Below are 19278 nucleotides of genomic sequence, written 5' to 3' on the forward strand. Positions count from 1 at the left end.
CTAATGCTTACACTTAGGTTTGAACTCCATTTCATTATATCAAATGGAAATGTTTCCAGTGCTGCATTAACACAGCAAAATCTAACATCAAAGTATTTGATTACCTAAAGATTAACAGTGAACTACTATTTCCTGTTGTCTAGAACTAGGACACTTTTGTGCAAAGATTGTAGACATTTTAACCACCTTGTGTAGCTATGTTCTGTAGTAATTTTTTTTGTTGAGAAATTGTTGACATTCATGAAAGGTTATTGGAGTTCCTATTGCTAGAAAAAGTAATACTTAAAAAAAAAAAAACTTTCTAGAGGTAACCAGACTCCTTTTGATTAGCATAAGGATTATACAAGTTTTTAGTTTAGTAATTATGGCAAATATTTCTTTAGTCAAAGTTTAATTTTTGAGGTTTAAAATGCTGTATATAGATGTGTAACATATTGGATTTTGTATCTGTGTAACTCCATTTCTAAAAGACTGCAACAATGGACTAGATGTATATTTTTAGTAACACAGGTCTATGGAATAACTGCATCAGTTCACAGGTGTTCTCAGTCTTAACTTGAAAGGTTAAGTTGAAATGAAGGTGCCACACTTTTTCATATTTTTCATGTTTTGCATCGTTTGTGTGATTATTTTTCTGTCTTCTATTTTGGTAATGTAGTGTTTCATTTTCTATATAGTAAAATATGTTTTAAATTGTACTCTAGAGTTAATATTCCTGAAGTATAAACCATGAATTTGCATTGTTTTGTGTTTAATATTTTTGGCCATTGGAATAAACAAACTGGAATTTTGTTTTTCAAGTTGTATACATTTATAAATACTTTAGTACTCCACATTTTTCATAGCAGAGTTTTCCCTCATTGACAGGTTTTGTTGAAATAAATCTTGAGTGGTGAGATTATACTTCTCAAAACACTTGTTCACGTTTGTATGAAAGAATCTAAAGAAAGATTTAGAAATCTAAAACAAAGAATCTAAAATTGCAATAGGACTGATCATGCTACTACGATGGGGTAACTTGGGGTATATTCATGCATACCCTGGGCTCTACATATGGTATATACTGTGGCCATGTTGTCCTATCTACACTGCAAATAAATATGCTGGACAACAAATGTCTGTAAGCATGTCAACAGTGGCAAAGATTTGTAAGCCTGGCCTACACTAGGAAAATTAGATTTTATTTTTCACTAGCAGTGCAGCTCCACTGATGGCAACATGGTGCTAAAATATCAGTCCTGTCTACAGAACAGTCACAACTGGTAGAGCTGCAACCGTGCTGAATTTCGGGTCCTTATTTTGCCAGAACTGATAGCCATAATATACACAGGGTGCCTTCACTATCTCTCCAGTCCAATAGTTTTTGTACTGCTGCAGTAAAGAAGCAAACACGATCAAGCAGGCAGTTCAGAGTAAATGGACTTAGTACTGGTGTACATTCCTCACCCACTTCTCTTTTTGATGTAGCTTGAGGAGTTGAGTTGGTAGCATGAGTAGAGAGGTAATGTTAGTGGTGGTGTTTGCTATCAGCTGGTAATGCTGCATGGAAAGGAAGGTATACAGTAGGACTTAATGTAGCATTGAGCTAGTATCAAGCTAATGCCATTGAATGATGTCCATTATTTAATGTTTTTAAAACTACCTGAACTCTTCTCTTCTTCCTTCTGTGACTAGGAAACAAGATGTAAAAAGCATCTTTAGGAAGGAAATACTTTGTGTTCAGGTGGATTAGTATAAATGTTTACTTTTTTCTTGTTTTTAGTGTGTTGCTATCCAGAATAGAGGTCACACTTAAGAGCTGCCTAACTTATTTGACGTGTTTAGAGTTTTCTTAAGTATAGTTGATACAGCTATGCCATGTATCTCTAGCATTAGGTTCATACTCATCACCCTAATTGCTAAATTATTATTTATTCCTATTGGACTTCATATTTGGGAATCAGACAGTGTAAAGCAAACTCTTATTTCCATATAAGCAAGTTCCTGGCTGAAGAGTCTCCTTCAAATACCACCACTGTGCTTAGCTTAGTGGATGGGGAACTGGATGGCACTAGTTTCAGAGTAACAGCTGTGTTAGTCTGTATTCGCAAAAAGAAAAGGAGTACTTGTGGCACCTTAGAGACTAACCAATTTATTTGAGCATAAGTTTTCGTGAGCTACAGCTCACTTCATCGGATGCATACTGTGGAAAGTATTCTCCACAATATGCATCCGATGAAGTGAGCTGTAGCTCACGAAAGCTTATGCTCAAATTGGTTAGTCTCTAAGGTGCCACAAGTCCTCCTTTTCTTTTTGGATGGGATTAGCATCCCAAGCCCCAGAAGGAAATGAGGTGGAGGTGGGAGCACATGCCGGGAGAATGCAGGTTGGCCCTCCTCATCCTCTGGAGGCTCTATCCATCAATGGACCAGCTGGAGGAGAAGAACTGATTAGCCCCTCACTTTCCCCTTTCATTAATTTAAACCTTAGCCTCAGTCCTTGGGGGAACCTGTTCCTTCCTTCGAAGCCTCTGTTTCAGCAAACTCTTTCTCCTTGTAATTAGTCTCAGAACTGTGTTTTTGCAGATGCTGTGGGTCTGACTGATCACCTGTTATGGGCATCAGGAAAGGAATTTTTCTTCCTCATGGGGCCAAATTGACAGAGGCTTGGTGAAGTTTTTCCACCGTACACACAGCATCTGGGAGGCATAGTTAAATTAAACAGGAGTAGGATTTAGCTAATTAGTGATAGTACAGGATAGGGATGTTAGTTTGTCATAACTTGCAGCCCGTTTCCAGTGTAGTTAAGAGGCTAAAAGGGCCACTCCCAGAAGTAAGACCTGGGATTTTGCTAATTGACCTTGTGTTTATGGGATAGGGGAGTCCTGACCTTTTTAGTACCCTCTGTCCCCCTCACAGGCAGGGGAAGGGTGGGCAGCAGTGAAAGGATTCAGAAGAGTAAGCTAAATTCTAGGGGTAGATTGAGAAGAGTTTATTCTGAGTTATAAGAAAAGGAGTACTTGTGGCACCTTAGAGACTAACCAATTTATTTGAGCATGAGCTTTCGTGAGCTACAGCTCACTTCATCGGATGCATACCGTGGAAACTGCAGCAGATTTTATATACACACAGAGATCATAAAACAATACCTCCTCCCACCCCACTGTCCTGCTGGTAATAGCTTATCTAAAGTGATCATCAAGTTGGGCCATTTCCAGCACAAATCCAGGTTTTCTCACCCTCCACCCCCCCACACACAAACTCACTCTCCTGCTGGTAATAGCCCATCCAAAGTGACAACTCTCTACACAATGTGCATGATAATCAAGGTGGGCCATTTCCAGCACAAATCCAGGTTTTCTCACCCCCTCCACCCCCATACACACACAAACTCACTCTCCTGCTGGTAATAGCTCATCCAAAGTGACCACTGTCCCTACAATGTGCATGGTAATCAAAGTGGGCCATGTCCAGCACAAATCCAGGCTTTCTCACCCCCCCTTTTTTTTCCCCCCCGGGACACACACACACACACACACACACACACACACACACACAAACTCACTCACTCTCCTGCTGGTAATAGCTCATCCAAACTGACCACTCTCCAAGTTTAAATCCAAGTTTAACCAGAACGTCTGGGGGGGGGGTAGGAAAAAATAAGGGGAAATAGGCTACCTTGCATAATGACTTAGCCACTCCCAGTCTCTATTTAAGCCTAAATTAATAGTATCCAATTTGCAAATGAATTCCAATTCAGCAGTTTCTCGCTGAAGTCTGGATTTGAAGTTTTTTTGTTTTAAAATAGCGACCTTCATGTCTGTGATTGCGTGATGGTGTCCCCTGAATAGATATGTGGGCACAGTTGGCAACGGGCTTTGTTGCAAGGATAAGTTCCTGGGTTAGTGGTTCTGTTGTGTGGTATGTGGTTGCTGGTGAGTATTTGCTTCAGGTTGCAGGGCTGTCTGTAGGCAAGGACTGTCTTGGGAGACAGACCATCATAGGGCCTAATAACATCAGCCACGCTATCAGAGGCTCGTTCACCTGCACATCCACCAATGTGATATATGCCATCATGTGCCAGCAATGCCCCTCTGCCATTTACATTGGTCAAACTGGACAGTCTCTACGTAAAAGAATAAATGGACACAAATCAGATGTCAAGAATTATAACATTCATAAGCCAGTTGGAGAACACTTCAATCTCTCTGGTCACGCAATCACAGACATGAAGGTCGCTATCTTAAAACAAAAAAACTTCAAATCCAGACTCCAGCGAGAAACTGCTGAATTGGAATTCATTTGCAAATTGGATACTATTAATTTAGGCTTAAATAGAGACTGGGAGTGGCTAAGTCATTATGCAAGGTAGCCTATTTCCCCTTGTTTTTTCCTACCCCCCCCCAGACATTCTGGTTAAACTTGGATTTAAACTTGGAGAGTGGTCAGTTTGGATGAGCTATTACCAGCAGGAGAGTGAGTTTGTGTGTGTGTGTGTGTCCCCCGGGGGGAAAAAAAAAGGGGGGGGGGGTGAGAGCCTGGATTTGTGCTGGACATGGCCCACTTTGATTACCATGCACATTGTAGGGACAGTGGTCACTTTGGATGAGCTATTACCAGCAGGAGAGTGAGTTTGTGTGTGTATGGGGGTGGGGGTGGGGGTGAGAAAACCTGGATTTGTGCTGGAAATGGCCCACCTTGATTATCATGCACATTGTGTAGAGAGTTGTCACTTTGGATGGGCTATTACCAGCAGGAGAGTGAGTTTGTGTGGGGGGGCGGGGGGGTGGAGGGTGAGAAAACCTGGATTTGTGCTGGAAATGGCCCAACTTGATGATCACTTTAGATAAGCTATTACCAGCAGGACAGTGGGGTAGGAGGAGGTATTGTTTTATGATCTCTGTGTGTATATAAAGTCTGCTGCAGTTTCCACGGTATGCATCTGATGAAGTGAGCTGTAGCTCACAAAAGCTCATGCTCAAATAAATTGGTTAGTCTCTAAGGTGCCACAAGTACTCCTTTTCTTTTTGCGAATACAGACTAACACGGCTGTTACTCTGAAACCTGTATTCTGAGTTATGAGTTCTCTGTGGGAGTTCTATAATCCCTGTACTGCAACCACTTAAAATGCCTGGTATGTGAGAGTATGGGTGACAGGGTGGGTAGTGTCCCTTCCCTGTGTCAAGTTTAATAAAGTTGCAGTTACTGCTTAAAATCCATTGCACTTACTGCACAGAATGTAGCTGATCATTTTCATCCAAAGCCATTTAAGAGCAGAGGTGTGTTTTTAAGGTTTCAAAACAAATTTTGGGAACTCTGTACATTTCTTCCTTTCTCAGCTTGCTTTTTTATTTCAGAAAGTCAGATTCAGCACTCTCTCTTTTTCTGCTTCACTGGGGTAAGGCAAGAATGAGCAGAGTCTCAAAGGATATTAACCATATCCTTTCCAATGAGAATACTCAAACATACAAGCTTAAAACTTTGATTTTATAAATAGTCTTAACTAAAATTCTATCACTTGACTGTCCAGGAAAACACACAAGCTGTGCAATTACTAGGGCCCTACCAAATTCACGGCCATGAAAAACACAGACTGAGAAATCTGGTCCTTTGTGTGCTTTTACCTTATATTATACAGATTTCACAGGGGAGACCAGCATTTCTCAAATTGGGGGTCCTGACTGAAAAGGGAGTTGCAGGGGTTGCAAGGTAATTTTAGGGGGGTCGTGGTATTGCCACTCTTATTTCTGCACTTCCTTCAGAGCTGGGCGGCCAGAAAGTGGCAGCTGTTGGCTGGGTGCCCAGGTCTGAAGGCAGCACCCCGCCAGCAGCAGTGCAGAAGTAAGGGTGGCAATGCAATACCGTACAACCCTTTCTCCTGTGCTGCTGCCTTCAGAGCTGGGCGGCCGGAGAATGGTGGCTGCTTACTGTGAGCCCAGCTCTGCAGGCAGTAGCTCAAAAGTAAGGGTGGCCATAGCATGCCATCCTTACTTCTGCCCTGCTGCTGGCAGTGGCTCTGACTCTCCAGCTGCCCAGCTCTGAAGGCAGCACTCCTGCCAGCACAGCACAGAAATAAGGGTAGCAGTACCACAACCCCCCCTACAATAACCTTGTGACCACCCCACAACTCCTTTTTAGGTCAAGACCCCTAAAATTACAACACTGAAATTTCAGATTTAGATGGCTGAAATCATGAAATTTATTTTAAAATTCCTATGACCGTGAAATGGACCATGAATTTGGTTGGGCCCTAGCAGTTACAGTCAAAGCACATTCATTTTTAAATTCAAGGGAATGCTCATAGTAAGCACTTTTTTGCTGTAATTGTTCAGTTCTAGTCCTGAGTTATTAATTCCCAACTCTGGTTCACGATACAGTAAATAATATAACCAAAATTAATGATCTGGAGGATGGCGTGGATTGCACCCTCAGCAAGTTTGCAGATGATACTAAAATGGGAGGAGTGTTAGATACGCTGGAGGGTAGGGATAGGATACAGAGGGACCTAGACAAATTAGAGGATTGGGCCAAAAGAAATCTGATGAGGTTCAACGAGGACAAGTGCAGAGTCCTCATTTCGGGAGGAAGACTGCCAGGCACTGCTACAGACTAGGGACCGAGTGGCTAGGCAGCAGTTCTGCAGGAAAGGACCTAGAGGTTATGGTGGACGAGAAGCTGGATATGAGTCAACAGTGTGCCCTTGTTGCCAAGATGCCTAATGGCATTTTGGGCTGTATAAGTAGGAGCATTGCCAGCAGATGGAGGGACGTGATCATTCCCCTCTATTCGGCATTGGTGAGGCCTCATCTGGAGTACTGTGTCCACTTTTGGGCCCCACACTACAAGAAGGATGTGGAAAAATTGGAAAGAGTCCAGCGGAGGGCAACAAAAATGATTAGGGGGCTGGAGCACATGATTTATGAGGAGAGGCTGAGGGAACAGGGATTATTTAGTCTGCAGAAGAGAAGAATGAGGGGGGATTTGATAGCTGCTTTAAACTACCTGAAAGGGGGTTCCAAAGAGGATGGCTCTAGACTGTTCTCAGTGGTAGCAGTTGACAGAATGAGGAGTAATGGTCTCAAGTTGCAGTGGGGGAGGTTTAGGTTGGATATTAGGAAGAACTTTTTAACTAGGAGGGTGGTGAAGCACTGGAATGGGTTACCTAGGGAGGTGATGGAATCCCCTTCCTTAAAGGTTTTTAAAGTTAGGCTTGACAAAGCCCTGGATGGGATGATTTAGTTGGGGATTAGGTCCTGCTTTGAGCAGGGGGTTGGACAAGATGACCTCCTGAGGTCCCTGATATTCTATGAGTCTATGAATCTTTATGGACTGATACCTAAATGTGCTGACCACAAACTGTCTAAATGCAACATGTACATAGATTGCAGGATTTAACCAATCTGAAATCTTCAGAAGCAAGTATGCTTGATTCTCTTTAATAATTTGTCATTAGTGTGTTGAAATATACTGTGCATTGTTACAGAACACTTTTTCCCCTAAAGATCTCAAATGTGGCTAAGTTTTTGTATTTCACAAATGGGAACGTTGGGGCAGAGATGTGGGCAGTGCCATTGACACTCTAGGAACTGGAACATGGGATTCCTTACAGCTACCAGTAGTTCTGTACAACGCCTCAACCACATGGCTTTTAAAGAACACGGCCTTTAAAGAACAAAGCTAATAGTATGCCCATCACCTTTTTATATGGACTTTGTATTTGGCAAATGGAAAATTGTATGATCAGATAAGTCCTGTTCCTTTTACCATATTTATGCATCCTGTGCAAGCACGCAAAACTATCTTCTTTTATTAATATGTTCTAGGATGTCATATTACACAGATAAATACATGTGCATATTTAACACTGCAAAACAAGGTGGTAAATAATGAATAATCAACCGTTCAATGTCCAGATACATTACCTTGGTCATTATTGCTTTATGAGAAGATGTAACAGAGAGCAATAGACAGACAATATCTGAACATATAAACATATAAACTTGTATAGGAAAAGAGAATGGCTTGCTGTTAAGGGGGGAAATTTTGGGGTGGCCTAGCAGTTTCCTTTTTTATAAAAGGGATTGGAAGATAAAAATGTGTTACCTCTTTTCACTCTAATAAGGAGTTCCAAAATAGAACAAATTAGGAAAGCAGAAGGTGGTGGGGGGAGGAGGTGGTCTGGTAGGACTGCTTCATGCAAACGTTTAAAATACGACACGTTATCAAAAGGTGATTGAAGCAAAAAATACCCATGTGTGGGAGAGCATGTGACCTTAGATTGCCTTTTGAAAGGAGACGATTACATGCTGGAAAAAGCAAGTAGGTGAATGAAGACAGGCTGGAATGCTCTTTTCTGGGATAAGTGGCTTCTTATTCCTTTAGTTCTCTTAGTTGCAGATGATTACCCAAAGCAAAGAGCTTGAAACCAGATGTTCTTGGTTTCAGATCCAATTTGTAATCTACTTCTAAGAGTATCTGAATTTCCCTCTGCATAATCAAGAGTAGAGGCATGACACCCCCGCCCCCATGCTACTTGGATTTTGTGATTTTTATTTTTTAAGACAAAATGAGAAAAAGGAAGCTACTTTTAATTGGCTTCGTAACTTTTCTTCTTGCCAGAATCAATGGTACTTTTTGCTGATTAAACATATGTCATTATTCTAGCTGTTCAGTGCTGGAATAAACCAAACCTCAAAGATGCCAATAGCTTGCCAGGTGTACTGTGACTCAGGCAAGTACTGTAGGTCCTTCAGTAGCTAGGCCTTATAAGCACTAGTGCTGGTGGGTCCCAATAACCACTCAGACAAAGTCCTAAGGGAAACAGTATATTAGTAGCATTGTCAGGAAAAGGTTGCAGATACCCACGGTACAGAGGCTTAAACAGTTACAGTTCAAAGTGAGCAGCAATGGTTCTATGAGTTCCTGAGGCAGTTCAACTGAAAATTAGGACTCATCAGCCCTACTGCCTAGGCTGCTTTGCCAGTCAAGTCTCTATTTCAGGCAAATAGGAGCTTGCCAGTTTCCAGGCCAGGCTAACATCGTCTATACTTAAAATGCCACAGGGGAAGGTGGCACTTCAGCGTACGCGTTACCTATGTCGACAGGAGGGATTCTGCTTGGCGGCAGAATTCTTCCATTGACCTGGTGCTGTCCAGACAGAGCATTATGTTGGGTTACCTACGCTGCACAAGGGTGTGGATTCTTCCCATCCCTGAGCAATGTAGTTATGAGGACCTAATTTTCTACTGTAGACCAGGCGTTAGTGGTGTCTCTCTCAAAGAGACCCCTCAGCATTGGCTCCCTGCCCAGTCACAACTGCTCCCCTATAAACCTTGTCTTGAGCTACCCAGCCACACAGCTGCTGCTTCCCAAAAGCCCCCAGTCACTTCCCAGTCAAGGTCCTTACTCCTTCTTGGCCAGGGGAAAAGGAAGCATAGTGAGGAGGGGGCTGATGGGAAATGTAGTTTCTTGTCCAAAAGTTCCTGGTAATTTCCTGGGCCCTCATCCTTGCTCCTACCTGGCCAGGAGCAAGTGTTATGCTTATAAGAAGCAAATGGAATCTTTTTAAAGGGGATAAGGCCGTAAGCTGTGTTTATTGAGAGTACAATTTAAGCATTAAAATCAGCATATGCTTCCATTCTCTCTCACACACACACACAGGCCCATGGCAATACACCCTTCTTTTATAGTGATAAGTTCCCATACATGTGACCTTGCTGTATCACACCGGAGCTGTCAATCACGAGGTATTCAAGGTTCCTCTTACTTAGCATTATTTTGAGTTGTTACTGGGAGGATCCGCAGCTGTTTCTTATCTCGTCTCTTTGGCTCAACTCCTTATCTTGTCCTTGGGGCATATGCCTTTGCTTTAGGGTCGTCAATCTGCCATCTGGGTAATTGATAATTAAGTTGATGCCTCTTGACTCCTCCACTCCCTTCTTGACCACCTGGCCCAGTTGTCCTTTCTCAGTTAATTACCATACAGTCACACCAAATAGTAAATAAGGCAATTACAGCCATAAAACTTCTTCTAAGAACACATGTAAACACAATCAGAAAAAAATAAACTCAGAACAATTTCTTCTTACTAATTCAAAACTAGCAAAATGGAGTACAATTTTACTTGAGACAATTTCTTCCCATTCATGTTTTGGCCTACACAAGTGGGATCAGACTGACCAAGTCTCCCAGTATGTTAAGGAGACTCCCATTGGCAACCAGAAAATTCCCAGCTCCTGATTTAATAATGTTATCTCCTGCATAAAAACTAAATTACCCAGAATTGTATGTCAGTCACACAAGTGCATCAGCCCCCTTCCCTCTCTTTGAATCAGGAGAGAGACTGGTGTGGCTGAAGTACAAGATTCTGGGTAATGTAGTTGATCTCTGCTCTGTTTTTGCTGATTCTTCCAGTGCAGAAGGGGCATAGTTGGCTGGGCTCAGTGGCCAATGGCAGGTGGAGGAGGGCAGATTTGAAGTTTGGGGCTGCAATGGTGTTGCACAGCATGAGGTGGAAGGGGGCGGGGAGGGGCAGGTGCAGTGAAGCTTGGGGGGAGTCATGCCCTATTCTTGCCCAGGCCTTGGCTGCAGCAGGGGAGGAACGGATGTTCAGGGCGGGGAGAACAGCCCCACTCACCCTAGAACTCAGTGTAGTATGGGGTCTTGGAGATCAGGCAAAGGGTTCATGCCATTTTCTCCCAAAATCTTTGGGTGCAGTGGGAGGGTGATTGGAGAGGAGATAATGCCCCTTCCTCTCCTGGGACTTGCTGCGGCATAGAGGGGGCAGGGTTGGTTCTTTTCTGCTACATGCATTCTCCTGAGAGCAACTGTCTCTGCTTCCCCAGGTGTAACAGCAGCCCTGCCTGCCTTCCTCCCCAAATACTGCCTATAGCCAAGTGTATAGCCCTGCTGGGATGGGGCCCTGCACGGCGGGAGGGGATGACAACTCTGCTCACCTCACTGTGTGTTCTATGGTATGTAAGGCACTGGGTAGGGGTGGAGGTTGAGACTGAATGGGGGCATTAGTGGGGGAAGCAAGGGCATGGCAGTGTTGATGGGGCTGGAGGGAGGTGGGGCTAGCAGTGGGCGTGTTGGTGGGGCGGGGAGAAGGATGCTCCTTGAAATTAATTTGAAAATGTTGGTCTGTATGAAGGGATGTGCAGTGGGGAGGGGCTGATGGCAGTTGTTGTCTGCTGCGTAGCAGAACCATCACACATAGAAATTCTAGTTAAGTTCATCCTTTCTTATATTTCTTAAACATTTTAGCATAAGCTGGTTTGGCGGCAAGCTCTGCATTGAGCAGCATTAGAAGATACTGTGCTTCAAACACCAGCAGTGGTTGGCCTACGTTCGGTTGGTTTTTAACAAAGACAAATAAAAACACATACCTATCATCCCCCCCAATCGCTTTGCTTATATATTCTTATCCCTTTCCTCCAGCCATAGTCTATCTTTTGTGTAATTGGACTGTGTGATGTGGCTTCCTGCATATATGGACAGCACCTATCCCAATGGGGCCCTAATCCTGAGGGGAATTTTTAGGTGCTGCTGCAACACAAATAATTCCATGTAATATTTTGTTACCTTCACTTTTTCACTATGATGTAGTGAATTTATTCAGCCACATTGCTCTTTTCTAAAGCCCAGAAGGATTCATACTTTTACATTACAATCTGTTACTCATGTATATACACATGACAGAAACCTCTGATTTTCATAATTAAATCTATGAATAGATCTTGGATTAAATAGCTTCCAAGAGTTTTCACAATCTGCAGCTGCTTAACTTGCTGCATTTTCAAGGTAGGCTCAACTTGTTGGAGGCTGCTTCACTACAACAGAAGCTTTCCGAGCTGCTTCCAGATCTTGCTCATGCTGTAGATAGATAAGGCCTTTAAGCAAAGGAGCAATTCAGTGTAATTTGAGCAGGACCAGCCCACAACATTTTGGCACCTGGGGCGGGGAGCTCAAATGATGCCCCCATGCCACCTTGCTTGGGCCAAAACTTTGAAAGGTCTCGATTCTGCCTTCTTCCTGTTCTTCTACTCTCATGGTACTGCTCTGCTACCTATCCCAATAAAAAAGAACTAACAACTTAAAATGCCTCGTTCAAAAATTTTAAGTAACACTTAACTTTCAAATGCCTGAACAGGAAATGTAACTTTTCTTGTCTGCATAGTAAACATTGGCATTTTTATTTGTTTGAATAATCAAAGTGGAGCTTTCCGTGCCTTCTTGGTTGCAAAGATTTGAACTGCTGAACGTCCACAGTCTGGGCCAGCTTATGCTCTATTGAGATGGGTGCAAGGCCGACCAGCCTCTCCTGTGTCATTGTGGAGCATAGATGTGTTTTTATTAACTTCAGCTTGGAGAAGCTGCGTTCTCCAGTGGCAACTGTTACAAGAAGTATTAGGAGTATGCCCAGAGCAACAAAAGCATTTGGAAAGAGGGTGGTCATCTTATTTGTGCACATATATTCCAGAACAGTCTTTGGAGTTGATCCTGCTGAAATGTATCATGAAAAGGCTTTCAGTTCATCACCTAAACCACTCGCATCAATATCACGCATGTCATTTTGTGTCAACACTGTCTCTAGTGCAATGCATTGCTGGTGTAGGTCTTCTTCGGGTATAGTGAGGAGTTTTGGAATATCATACAATGTCCCAAATATACTGCTGTGTTCCTTGAGCTACATGAAACATTCTTCAACTGACTGTATTGCACAATCTAGCACCTGGTTAAAGAATTCAGCTTTGAATTGTTGTTTGGGGTCTCTTATGGAATTATCCCGTGCCTCGTAATCAAAATGTTGTCGTCTTTGGTGATTCTTGTATTCTTGAATGGGTGGGAAAATAGCTTCAGTGTGAAGTTCCTCCGCCAACTTCTGTGCACTCTTCAGAACGTTTTGAAATCCCTCATCTGACTGGTAAGACTGTAGGTATGACTTTGCTTTCTCCAGATGTTTCATTGCTCCAGATATTTCAAAGTCAACACCTTGGAGTCTCTTGCTTACAACATTTATTTCAAACAGTATGTCATACCACAACACTAAGCCACACAGAAATTTGAAGTTATGTATGTTTTTGGTAATTCCATTTCCCTCTGCCACTGTTCTCCCACAAACAGTTCCTGTCATAGCATGATCCTCCATAATGGCAATTATGGCATCATCTATCTTTCCAATTTGGTGTTTGATAGGCTTTATTGCCTCCACTCGACTTTCCCATCGTGTGGCACTCAGTGTTTTCAGTGTCAGAGAGGATGTTCCCAGATGTTGCTTCAAAATTTGCCATCAATGGGTTGATGCAGAGAAAAATACATAGATGCTTTGAATTACATTTAAAAATTCAGCAGCCTTACTAGAAGCTGATGATGCATCACTGACCACCAAGTTCAATGAATGAGAACTGCATGGGACAAAAAAAGCTCGCGGGTTTAACTCTCCGATCCGTGGCTGCACTCCTCTGATCTTTCCTCTCATGTTGGCACCATTATCGTAGCCCTGACCTCTCATGTCAGCTATCGCAATTCCCGTATCTTCCAGCTTTTTAAGAAGCACATTTGTCATACCAGCTCCTGTAGTATCATCAGTGCCAATAAATTCTAGAAAATGCTCTCTGACAGTCACCATTGCAGGGACATTTTCACTACGTTCCATTGTTGTTACAAAACGCACCATTAAAGTCATTTGTTCCGTATGGCTGATGTCAGGTGTGCAGTCCAGAATAACAAAGTAATATCTTGCTGACTTCAGATCTGCCACAATCTTCTGTTTGACTTTTGTTGCCAGTAACTGTATGATCTCATTTTGAATTGTTTTTCCACGGTAGTGGTGTGTGTAAATTTCTTGGGTGATGACCCTTCTTAGATGCTCCTGGAGTACAGCATCAAACTCAGCCATCAACTCCACAATTTTAAGGAAGTTTCCATTGTTCAGTACATACAGCTGATCTGAAGTGCCCCACAGTGCTAGGGTTTTGGATAGCAAGCAGTCTCACAATGGCAATGATCCTTTTCAGAACATTTTGCCAGTAAGGAGACTGATGCAATCTTCTCTTGATGCTGATCATCTATGGTGGCCTTTAACCTTAGTCTCATCTCAAGCTCTTTCCACCTCTGGAATGCTCTCTGGTGATTTGCTGCCTTCTCATGCCAGATTTCTAGCCAGATTTTTCCAGTCCTTTGTTCCAGTAGAACCCGATGTGGCTGGAAGAGTTTGCAACAAAAACAGTATGCAGCATTCTGGGTTTTTGAGTACATAAGCCATGGCCTCTCCATTTTGTCACCATTGGGGATTTCACGCCAGTAATATGTTGGATGAAAACTTCTATTTTCATGGTCTTTGGGGAACATGAAGTTTTTCACTTGCTGTGGCCCATGAAGTACAAGGAAGTCCCTCAGGCTACTGCTCAAGTGGGTCCACGGTCCTGGATCAACTAGACTTAAGAAACTAAACTCAGCAGCAGCTGTTTCTTGTGCCTCCACCACAAGTTTCTCTGATCTACACTTTTGTTCAGGAATGTGCATGGTTACATCCATTTGAGATGGAGGTATGGCTGCTGCAGAAGCTGCCAGGTCACCTGCACTCTGACTAATTGGAAGATCAGGCATCTCCTCACCCTCACATCCTCACTGGGGCGGGAAGACTCACTGTGAACATTTGTGTCTATGTATCTCAGGAGAGCTCCTTCCTGCTTAGATAGAAAAGTTTCCTTTGCTTTTTTTCTTTTTCTGAATGCTGCCCCAGAGGGGCATTTTCTTCTTTCACTCATGACTGCTGTTCTGTGCCAGCTACAGTGGCTCTCAACACTCAGTTGAAGAGGACAAATAAGCAGGCTGGTAGCAGGGCCTGAGTGAGGGAAGATATCAGCGTCTTAAGGGCCTAACTGGCTCCTACTACTTCAGTTGACTGCCTGTTCTCCTCAAGTGGGTTCAGGGAAGCAACAGGAAACAGGAAGCTCCCTGAGAAGCTGGTGTTAATCAGTCCAGGCTCCTGGGGGTGCTAGAAAGATATATAAGAGGCTCCTCCTCTCTCTCCCTGCAGCTCCTGCTGCTTTCTGTTATTCCCTCTCACCTTTTCTCCTGCGTGCCTGTTATGTCTCTTGTGCCCTCCTTCTTCCAGCACAGCACTCCACCATCTCTGTGCATCTAGAGCAGAGAGAATACATATGCACCAGCAGCAGAGACAATTTTCTACACTCTGGGTCCTAGTGGCACCCCTCCGGTCCTCCCCCCCAAGTCTGGCACCTGAGGCGGCTGCCTCAGTTCGCCTCATGGTAAGGCCAGCCCTGAATTTGAGTGTTGCATACATGTTACACTGTTTTCCTGTTTGAGTGATTGCACATGTGCATTCCATTCTTGCATGCAGATGTGCTCTGAGTACAGTCGCCGGAAATTTTTCCCTCAGTGGTACCCATCAGGGCAGCTCAAGTGCTATCTGCTGCTGTGTGCCACTTGCATCAATATATAGGCCCATCCGATCCTGAGCCCCCTCAGTGCCTTCTTAGGGCTTGTCTACATTTACCAGGGGATCGACACGTGGCGACTGATGTATCAATGGTCGATTTAGCAGGTCTAGTGAAGACCTACTAAATTGACCGCAGATCACTCTCCCGTCGATTCCTGTACTCATCTCAACAAGAAGCGCAAGGGGTGTCAACGGGAGAGAGTCTCCTATTGACATAGCATAATGTGGACCCCATGGTAAGTAGATCTAAGTACATTGACTTCAGCTATGTTATTCACATAGCTGAAGTTGTGTAACTTAGATCGATCTCCCCCCTGTAGTGTAGACAAGGCCTCACTGCCTGTGAGACTTGCTGAAGCTCCTGCTCTTGCTTTTGCAGGTGCTCTCAGTGGACTGTATTCTCTTGTAGTTTATTGTAAATAGTTCAGTGTTTGTTGAGTTAGTTAGCTTTTTAGGGTTTTGATTGATTCCTGGTGCCGAGGGATGCCTCAGTCACCCGGCTTCAGGTCCCTATGTTTCCTGCAGTAATGCTATGCCCATAAGCAACCCACACTCAAGTTGCTTGAAGTGCCTTGGGGAAGCTCATACAGAGGAGTGTTGCCAAATTTGCAGTGATTTTTAAGTCTCACACAAAGAAAGATTGTGAGTAGAAGCCAGCCTAAAATTTCTACTTGTGGAGGCAGCCTTGAGACCTCCATCTGAGCCAGGTCAGTCAGACTTGGCGCTGAGTGCCTCAGCGTTGGTAAGGAGTTTGCCTCCTGCCATGCCTGAGTGCCAGCATTCACCATCCCCAGTGCCTAACAAGAGGCACAAGAAGCAGTCTGATCAAAGCAGGAGATCCCTGGCTCCAAAGTTTGCTACGCATGGTGTTAAGAGTACAGTGCAGTCTATTCAGTACCACAGAAGATGGCAACATTGAATCCTGTGCCTAGGCAGGTTCTGTCAAGTCTAGAGCCAGAGTGGCTCCTTCCACGTCCACAGCACTACACAATACTGACACTCTCTCAGTACCAACCCCACTGGAGGCGTTTGCAGCTGCCAGGGACACCCTGACTCTGTCAGTGCCGGTACAAGAGTTGGCCATTGGCAGTACAAGAGTTGACACTATCAGCACTGGCAGACACAAGAGAACCAGCAGAATTGCTACAGTGCTGGGTATCTTGCCAGCCTCATGTAGGCATGCCCTTCAGTACCATCAAAGGGATAACCCATGATGCTTGCTTCTCTGAAGGCCTCTCCACTTTGGCTCTGATCTCCAGCACCTTCTAGAACTGCGCCTCTGTGGTCAGCACAAGGAAAGTCAGCTTCTTCCATGTCAGAGATTGGGTCGTACATTTACCATCGTTGGAGCAACTCTCACTACATCTCCTCTAGGTGTTTCCACCCTTCCATGGATCCTGTCAAAAAAGTACCGTCGAGTGGTTGGCCAGTAGGTCACTGAGAGCCTACAGCTGTTCATGGCCTTTTTGGAATCAGTGAGATTTCCCCCTATTTCCAGGCACTTCTATTCGGTGGCATCAAAAAGGTGTATATATATATAGCTTCCAACTGCTGCAACATATGGAAGTGAACCACTCCAGTCCCTTTGGATCCAGGTTTTGTTTTCCATTGACAGTCCCTTTCTTAGTTTCAGTTGTTGTAGTTCTTAGCATGTAGTATAGTTTAAGCATACTGATAAGTGTAGATAGTTTAGTATAGTTGGTAGGATGGTGGAACCGAAGAAAAAGCTGGGATTTAAGAGATGTGCTTCGTGCCCAACTGTCTTCCTGGCATCAGACAACTGTTAGGTGCCTGAAGTGCCTGGGGGAAGGTCATTCAATTTCTGGGTGTCCCATTTGCTGCACACTCAGAGCATGCAAAGAGAGGAAGAATAGAGTTCTTTAGGAAGCTCTATCTGCTAAACCCTCTGGTTCCGGATGGATATCAGATCCAAAGCCTAAGATACTGGATTTGGCTCCTGTGGCTTCCTCCAGGACTAAGCTGCCTAAACATTCCAGGATGTTAGGCTCCATCTGACTCCATTTAACTTTGAAGAGCTGAGTATTTTTCTGGATCTGATGCTTCCCAGGTCTCTGCTCCTGTACTGGGACCATCCTTAGATCCAAAGGGAACTTTTACACTAGTGGTTGATATGAGTCTGAACATTCCTTGGGCTGAGTGAGAGGAAGATGGTGATGAGGAAGAGACTGGAATTGTGGGTTCTGAGGTCTGCATCTTCACCTGAAGAGGGAAGAAGAGCAGAGGAGATTTAGCCTTTCTCAAGATCCATCTATGCTTCCTAAGACTCCTACAGCAGTGGTTCTCAAACTTTTGTACTGGTGACCCCTTTCACATAGCAAGCCTCTGAGTGCGACCCCCTTATAAATTAAAAACACTCTTTTTTATATTTAACACCATTATAAATGCTGGATGCAAAGCAGGTTTGGGGTGCAGGCTGACAGCTTGCGACCCCCATATAATAACCTCACGATCCTCCTGAGGGGTCTTGACCTCCATTTGAGAACCCCTCTCCCCCTGTCAGATCTTTCTGATCTTATATCTCTCTCAACCTTCCAGTACCATTGTTGTCTCTGGTGTAGTCCATAGCAGTTCTGAGGTCAGATCCTCATTTAGAGAAGGATAAAGGAAGAGTTAAGAGACCTGATTCATCCTGGTTCATACCTCTTCATCCTGGGTTCCCTCACTCCTTTGCTCCTCCTCCTATGGGTATGTTTCCAGATCCTAGCTATTGGAGAGACTGGCTATCCTGGTCTCCATGACCCTAATGGGTTCCGCCACAACATTTTTTGAATCATCCTCATGGATGGAGAGGAAATGTTTTATCTGATAAGGATATGATGGCTCAGAAATCCTTGGTTCTTCTTTGAGTAGTGTCCCTGTGAGTGCTCCACTTCAGGTGGCAGTGCGTCCCAGTGCCGTCGATTGGAGATTTATGGTAGCAGTGTCCATGTGGGTCACGCATGTGCAGTAGGCATCTTGCAGTGCCGTTGGTGCCACGTGGAGCATGAGCACGACCCAAGCCCACCAGTTCCCCTCAACCATCCTCGGCTGAAGATGGAGCAAAGGGGCAATGTTAGCACTTCTCCCTAAAACTGTTAAGAAATAGCTTTTAGATAGAGTTAGCGTTAGTAAAAAATACAAAAAACAAAACAACCCTAAGATGAAACAACCTGATCCATCCTCTGTCTTCCTTGAACACCAGGCCTCAGACTTGATGTGAGGTTGAAAAGTCATTGACCAATCAGTGAGGACTCATCCCTTTCTTTATCTGGAGACAGGCTAGCCTGATTCAACAGATAGTCTTATTACATCGGATGTATGGACCCTAGAAGTTATGGAGAAGGACTATGGTATTCAGTTTGAAAAACTATCCCCTTTCAAATTCCCCCTACCTTTCCTTTTCAGGGAACTTTCACATGACTACTTTTGGAAGTACAGAAATTACTCCAAATAGGAACTGTCAAGAGGGTACCAAAACATCAGTGTGGTCAGGGTTTTTATTCAAAACACTTGGACTTTGTGGCAGGGAAAGCCTTTCTCCCAGAGGACAAGTTTCTAAAAATAGAGCAAGCTGTTTTTTTAAATTTGAATCTGTCAGACCTGGAAAGTGATGGTTTTCCCAGGTCTCCTGGATTTGATGGTCGCTACCACTTTTGCTCCTCTCAGAATAAGGCAAATGCAGCACTAGAGCTCAAGTCTACAGACCCAATCTAGAGAGTGTTCAAATGTTTGCCACCATACCTCAAAAGGTTCTAAATTCGTTGAGGTGGTGGATGGACAGATTAAATGTTCTCAGAAGTGTCCTTTTTTATTCCCTTCATCATTGGTCATTAT

At 43.9% G+C, this 19278-nt stretch overlaps 1 long non-coding RNA gene across 3 annotated transcripts in view; it reads right to left on the reverse strand.

Moving 5' to 3' along the window:
• Positions 1 to 12022: 12022 nt before the first annotated feature.
• LOC140907544 (uncharacterized) overlaps positions 12023 to 19278 on the reverse strand; it is a 42413-nt gene continuing 35157 nt past the window's right edge. For 2 of the 3 annotated variants that reach the window (XR_013635393.1, XR_013635394.1), the window contains 2 exons: positions 18106 to 18536; positions 12023 to 17664 (listed from right to left, as the gene is read on the reverse strand). This is a non-coding gene — a long non-coding RNA (uncharacterized LOC140907544). The remainder of the gene's footprint in view (positions 17665 to 18105; positions 18537 to 19278) is intronic. The other variant, XR_013635395.1, reaches the window with a different exon arrangement.

This window comes from Lepidochelys kempii, chromosome 2 (assembly GCF_965140285.1).
Source record: "Lepidochelys kempii isolate rLepKem1 chromosome 2, rLepKem1.hap1, whole genome shotgun sequence".
NCBI classification, from domain to species: domain Eukaryota; kingdom Metazoa; phylum Chordata; order Testudines; family Cheloniidae; genus Lepidochelys; species Lepidochelys kempii.